Source organism: Palaemon carinicauda, chromosome 19, assembly GCF_036898095.1.
Source record: "Palaemon carinicauda isolate YSFRI2023 chromosome 19, ASM3689809v2, whole genome shotgun sequence".
Classification (NCBI taxonomy): Eukaryota; Metazoa; Arthropoda; class Malacostraca; order Decapoda; family Palaemonidae; genus Palaemon; species Palaemon carinicauda.
The window spans coordinates 55,943,638-55,950,962 of NC_090743.1; positions in this window are offsets into that span (position 1 = coordinate 55,943,638).

Below are 7,325 nucleotides of genomic sequence, written 5' to 3' on the forward strand. Positions count from 1 at the left end.
GGTGAAAATCACAACACCTGTGTAAGAATTCTTCCCTGAGAGAGAATTCCTTTAACTAACAGAAGGAAGGCAACGCTTGACCCAATCATGCACCCTGATGGGATTGATGCTATTCCTTAGAATAGAATCAATCTGGCGAATGTTAATCAATGGTTAATGGTTAGGTATCGTGGTTAATTTGGAGTTGGAGAGTGCTCGCAAGTAGTCCCCTGTCGACAAGCCGTTGAAGAGGGTTGTCGATTGTTTGCCGATCACTTTAGTGTGATGGCAAACGGCCAGTAGCGAGAAGTATGTTGTATACCTTCTGATCTAGGGAACTACCGGCAAAGGTTGACTAGTAAGTCTGAGTCACGAACTGCTGGCGAATTGCCGATGATCGGTGAATCGGCGGTCTGTGAACCGAGGATGGTAACTGACAGGCAGATGAAGGCTGTCTGGTCAGTCAGCCAAGGTAGGTTGGCAATAAATGAGTTGGTAATCTGTTTTGAGAGCCCTGAGAGACAGCAAAATGGTTTAATGATAGTCAGATGGTGATGGTAAGCCATTGATGATCTGCAAATTATCGCTGACTCTGTGATAGGTGAGCTAGAGATCAGCAAGCTGACTATGGTCCCTCCTAGTTGGTCAGAGATCAGCAAGCTGATTATGGTCCCTCCTCGTTGGTTAGAGATCAGCAAGCTGACTATGGTCCCTCCTGGTTGGTCAGAGATCAGCAAGCTGATGATGGGCTGGTCAGAGATCAGCGAGCTGAGTTCAATGATCGAAGTTGAAGATGAGCTGCCCATCAGTGATCTAGTGATCAGCAAGCTGATGACTGGTTATTGACTAGCAATCGGTGATTGGAACGCTAGCAATCGGAGATCGTTAGTCATTGGAGGGACTAGAGGTCAATGATCAGAGCTGAGCTAGCAATTGGCGATCTGGTGATCGGCGAGCTAGCGATCACCAAACCGTAAACTAGCTACCAGTAAACAGTGATCTAGAGATCAGTCTCTTGATATTTTCTTGTTTGCTGATGGTGGTCTGTCAAGGAAAAGGACACTTCAGAAGAGAGAGGGACCGAGGATTCCCCATTTTGATTCCCCTTGGAAGATGGAATCTTTGGGATCTTGAATCCTTCTGTGAAGCCTCTTTCCTCTTTTCCCGGTGGCCATGTTATCCATTTGTGGGGAGAGGAATGGGGCAATGGTGACCTGTCCAAAAAGTTTTATTCCTTTTTTCTGTCTATTGCACGAGTGTGCAGGAGAGTACTGGAGCGATGGCACACAGGATGATGCTGGTGCTCAGTTTCTGCTGAAGCGCAGTTTCCAGTGAATGCACAGAAGAGCGCTGGAGAGCAGATAAACGCTGGTGCGCAGGTGATCGCTGGCTCTTCGGCAAGAGCTGGCGCATTGGATCTGCGAGCACTGACTTTTTGGCAAGAGCAGGCGCATTGGATCTGAGATCGCAACTGCGCAGGAAAGCACGGAAGAGCGCTGGTGAACAGGCAAGCGATGGCCCTTTGTAAAGAGTTGGCGCATTGGCAAGCACAAGTGAGCATGAGGGTGCTGGATATGAGAGCGCAGGTAAGTGCTGGCGCGCAGTGAGGCACTGTGTAGTTTTGTGCAGTCTCCCTAGAATGCGCCGAAGCGTGTGACTGGTTGCGCAAGGGCGGGTGCATTGGCGCGCGCGTAAGAGTACTATTGGTGCGTGCGGAAGACTGGTGGCGCACGCGGAAGACCACTGGCGTGCGCAGAAGATTGCTGGTGCGCGCACGCGGAAGACTGCGGGCGCGCACACCCGGAAGAATGTAGGCGCGTGCGGAAGCAATGGTGCGCACGATAATGCTTGCAGGAGAGAGCTGGCGTGCAGATGCAGGAACTAACTATAGCGTAAGGTAGTGCTGGTAGGTCGGCAGGTCAGCTGGCAGGACGACCAGAAACTGGGATGAGCCCTTTGGAAGGGCGAACATCCATTAAGGGCGACTGTGAAAGGTCCACAGAAGAGTCCAGGACCAAAGTCCAAGGACTAACTGCAGCGTAAGGTTGCGTTGGTAGGTCGGCAGGTCAGCTGGCAGGACGATCAGGAACTGGGATGTGCCCTTTGGAAGGGCGAACACCCACCGATGGCAACCGTGAAAGATCCATAGAAGAGTCCAGGACCAAAGGTCACGGACTTAGCTGCAGCGCAAGGTTGCACTGGTAGGTTTTCTGGTAGGATGATCAGGAACTGATGACGCCCATGAGGGCCGGTGGACCAGTAAGCTGACCTTAGCAGAGTGATCCTCCGAAGAGGAGTCTCTATGAGTGGCCTCTCTCGTGAACGAGAGAGGTGAACACTTCGTAGGAGAGACTTGCCTGAGACTGTGCTCCGCCCCTGAAGGAAGATAGACTCAGCAAGGCAAGTGGGGAGAGTAGCTAGGCGAAGACAGCAACAGCAGTTGAAGTCTGTGAAGTGATTAAGATGCAGGCAGTTCTCCCTCGGAAGGGGGAAACAACCTTCCTTGAAGATGAAGCGCTGATCAGGTGTTGCCATGGGCATACTTCTGAGAGAAGGGATGACGCTCATGATGACGCTCATGAGGGCTCGTGGATCAGCAAGCTGACCTTCAACAGTAGCGATCCTCCGAAGAGGAGTCTCTGTGAGTGGCCTCTCTCGCCAACGAGAGAGGTGAACACTTCGTAGAAGAGACTTGCCTAAGACTGTGCTCCGCCCCTGAAGGAAGAGATTGATTGATTATTAGGTCTTATCTGGCATCGTAACAGCAGAGGTCATTGATGCCAAAGAATATATTTAATGATTATAATGTATACTTTTTCAACTCATGATTAAGTCTTATTAAATAAACCAGTATCCATAAGAAATTTAAAAAGGCAATCCTCACTGCATTCAGGTCCCAAAATTTTAGATAGTATGTAAAAGCCACGGCTATCCTTACAATTATGAAAATGGCGTAATCTCTCGGTTAAGTAACTTGGACACTGGGTTAATATATGTTTCACAGTCAGTGGCACCAAGCAATCTTCACAGAATGGCTGATGTTCTCCACTCATCAAAAAGCTGTGCGTCAATCTGGTGTGACCAATTCTCATTCGGCACAGTACCACTTATGTTGACCTTTGCTTGTCAAAATGTGCCCCTGGACGAGATGATTTAACAATTTCACTCATTTGTTTATTTTCCAACTCCCAATAAAAGTTCCAAGTTTTTCTAAGTACGGACTGAATTATGGGGTACATATCTTTTGCAGGTAGCAAAAAGTTATTTCTTGTACAGCTATGAACTGCCTCCTTTGCCAGAGAGTCCCCTTTCTCATTTCCCTTTACATCGACATGAGCAGGAGCCCAACAAAATTTAATATTCTTACCTCTATTTCCAAGTACCTATAGCCATTCAAGAATTTCGATTATTATTGGGTGCAATGAATTAAAGTGGTTCATTGCCATCAATACACTCAAGGAGTCGCTAAAAATAACATAATCTTTATGAGGTAGCCGGAAGATATCCTTGACTGCCATTAAAATAACATAGCATTCAGCGGTATATATGGATGCTTGGTTAAGTAATCTAATACTTCGATTAAAATTTGGAAAACATATCCCAAATCCAATGCCAGCGCTGGACTATGATCCATCCGTAAAAACGAAAACAGAGTCCTTATGGCATTCTATGTGCTCCAAGAAAGTAACTCTCATTATCTCCTTGGATGTTTCTCGTTTTGAATCTAATATACATTTACAGAAATTTACAGAGGGTAGATTCCATGGAGGTACTTCAGAGTACTCTACAGGCAAAACTTTACCCTTGGGGATTTCAAAGTCCACCAAGGTTCTTAAAGTTCTATTCCCTAACGGTTTAGGGTATCTAGGATGATTATCATAAAAACTAGTACATTTTAAGTTAAAATGAAATGTCAGTGACTTTCGCAGCTTTTGAAGTCTAAACCAGTATCGAACCAGCGATGACTGGCGGTGAAGCTCCAAAGGCATTTCACAAGTATCTACTAACAGACTAGATATGGAGATGACTTAAAAGCTCCAGTGGTTAGTCTTATTCCAGTATCGTGTACAGGGTCTAATAATGCCAATGTTGTTATTGTTGCGGAGGAATGTATTTCACATCCATATGCAACTTTAGATGCAATTTATGCTTTGTAAAGCATTAGAAGGGGCTTTCGATCAGCACCCCAAGAAGTATGGGATAAAATTCTAATCAAATTAAGAGACTGAATACATTTAACTTTCAAATTTTTGATATGAGGAACCCATGTTAACTTACTGTCAAATAATAACCCTGAAAACAAGGTCTCATCTTTCCATGAAATTCTTTTCCCATATATGTATAAGTCAGGGTTTGGATGAATACTTTTTATACGGCAGAAATGCATCACCACAGTTTTTGAAGCTGAAAACTTGAATCTTCGTTTGGCAGCCCATTCTGCTACCCTATTAATAGTTAGCTGAATCTTTCTTTCGGCAACAGCCATTCATGATGCTGCAAATGAGAGAGGTCATCGACAAATAAGGTGTGCATGACATCATGAGGGATTACGTTACTAATACCATTTATGGATAAGGCAAATAATGTTACACTAAGGACATTGCCTTGTGGAACGCCTTCTTCTTGATTATGAATTGATGAGAATGTATTTCCTACTTAAACTTTATATTGACAGTTACTCAGGAACGATCTAACAAACATTGGCAGTTCCCCTCTCAAGCCAATTTCATGGATGGTTTGAAAAATACCATGTCTCCAGGTGGTATCGTATGCCTTCTCCAAGTCAAAGAAAATAGATATGTGATGCTTTTTGCTGGCAAAAGCTTCACAAATTGATGCCTCCAATCTTGCTAAGACATCAATGCAGGATCGCATTCGTCGGAAGCCACACTGTGAGGGGTTAATAAGTCCTTCCTGTTCTAAAACCCATACCAGTCGTACGTTCACCATCATTTCCATCAATTTACATATATAAGATCTTAATGCAATCGGCCGATAGTTGGTGATAATTTTGCTATCTTTTCCAGGTTTCAAAAAGGCTAAAATTATACAAATCCTCCAAATATTAGGGAATAGACTCTCTTTCCAAATTCTATTGATGATACTGAGTAAAAAAAATTTAATTTCTATGGGTCAATGTTTAATCATTGAATAGGTGATATTATCAATTCCAGGAGCCGAATCATTACACGTAGACAGGGCTGACAAAAGCTCTTTCATGCTAAAAGGCAAATTATATGATTCTATTCTTATAGCTCCAAAGTCGAGAGGGCAATTCTCTTCTTGTATACGGTGTTGGTGGTACCTGAATGTAGAATTTTTTGAGAAGATTTTTGAAAAATTATCTGCAAATGCTTCACTTACATTCTCTGGATTTTGTAATATTTGACCGTTACATTCAATTACAGGTGATGGCAAAGGTATATGTTTCCCGCTAATCTTTCTTATTTTTGTTCAGACCTTCGTTAAGTTAGTCTTCCAATTAATTTTGGATTTAAGGTTTATCCAAGACTGGCGCTTAGCCTGTTTGATTTGGTATCTAAACTTGGCTCTTGCTTTCTTATAACAAATTAAGTAATAATTACAAGGATGACGCCAATATCGAGTAAATGTAGCTCTCATAGCTTTACGAGTTATGCAACATTGAATATTCCACCAAGGGACTGGTTTTCGTGTAAACTGACCTGTAGTTCAAGGAATTGACTTATTACTGGCATCTATAATGATTTTATTAAAAAACTCAAGGGCTTCCTCCGCTGTGGGGAAAATTATCAGCATCAATTTCTAACAATGTAAGCACAGTAAACAATGCCCAATTAGCTTTATCAATTACCCATCTTGGAGATCTAGGTGCAGCTATTTCATCAACTAATTTAATTACGATTGAAAAATGGTCACTTCCAATACCTTCATCCATTACTTCCCATGAAAAATCTAAAAAGCACTCAGGAGTGCATAATGAGATATCTATTGATGAAAGGGTTCCATTTTGTACATGAAAATGTGTTGGTGCTCCAGTATTCAAAACAGCAAGTTCTTTCTCTTCAATGAAAGAAAAAATTTGATTACCTCGGGAGTTGGAAATAATATCCCCCCACATAGGATGTCTCCCGTTAAAGTCTCCCAAGAGTAAAATTGGCATAGGAAGCTGATCTATCAAGTTATCAAGGTCTTGCTTCAGGTTTTGGTCACCTCGATTGGGTTGCAAATCTATGGAACATATGGTGTATGCTTGTTTTGAATGCATTTGTACGGCTACTGCTTGAAGATTTGTTTGTAAACTAATCTTGTTATGGATGACATCTCGTCGCACCAGTAATGCATACCCCCCATGTCTACCTTCATGATCCTGGACTTCATTATGATAAAATAAATATTCTCTGGGACATGCTTTATTTTGGTCTAGCATTGTTTCTTGCAAGGATAATAGGACTGGGAAATTTTCCTTAATTAGTATTTTCAAAGATTCATATTTAGCTCTAAGGCCTTGGCAATTCTATTGAAGTATCGTGAGTTTGCTATCCATGAGTGCAAATTATGATTTATTTTTATTTAAACGTTTTATCTTAGGTGCATTTCTTATGGGGAAAGTATTTAATACTGATTCTCGAGTGTTGAGTTTCTCAGGCATGTTCCCTACACCTTTGGCACCTGCCTGCAGAATCTTCCAATTATAGCATCCCGTGGTTTGAGGATGGCATTCGCCCACAAGTTGACTGCGTGGTGCGATAGGAACTCTAACGTACAGGTACCTGACAAAAGGAAAGACTCCAAAGACTTTCTTGTGGACTCCTTAGACAGATCTTTGGAGCGCACAATATAGCCTAACGACCTTAACCATAGGTCGAGCCACAAGCAGCCTGCATGGCGTACTTCACTCCTCTTTCTATGTTGAGGAGCTCAGCTGCCAAAAGCGAAGCTCTCAATGAAGAGAGACTGAGTCAGAAGACCCCTAGTAAGTGACTCTACTGAGGGGTCGAGAGTCCGTGTAGTGTGGGGTTCATTCTCGATCTTGTAGTGTTTCCTCTGGAGTATGAAAGGAAGTGGAAGAGATCTCAACAAAGAACCTGCTCTCATGGAACTAGAAGTTCCTTCTATCTGAGAGATAGCTTTTCTCCTGGCTGCTGTCAGTCCCTTCGACCAAGGCAATACTACACTGATCTTAGGGGGTCTCTTGAGTCCCAAACAGTTGGTCCAAGACCATTTCCTTACCTTCCTGGGAGGTAGTACCAGGATTGGACAGCTTGTTTATGGTTCTCATACAAGCCAGGACCTGCCAGAAGGCATGTTCCAACTCTTTGTGCTCCTGTTCAGGGTGGAAATTGGGATTCGCGGCTCTTGGGAGG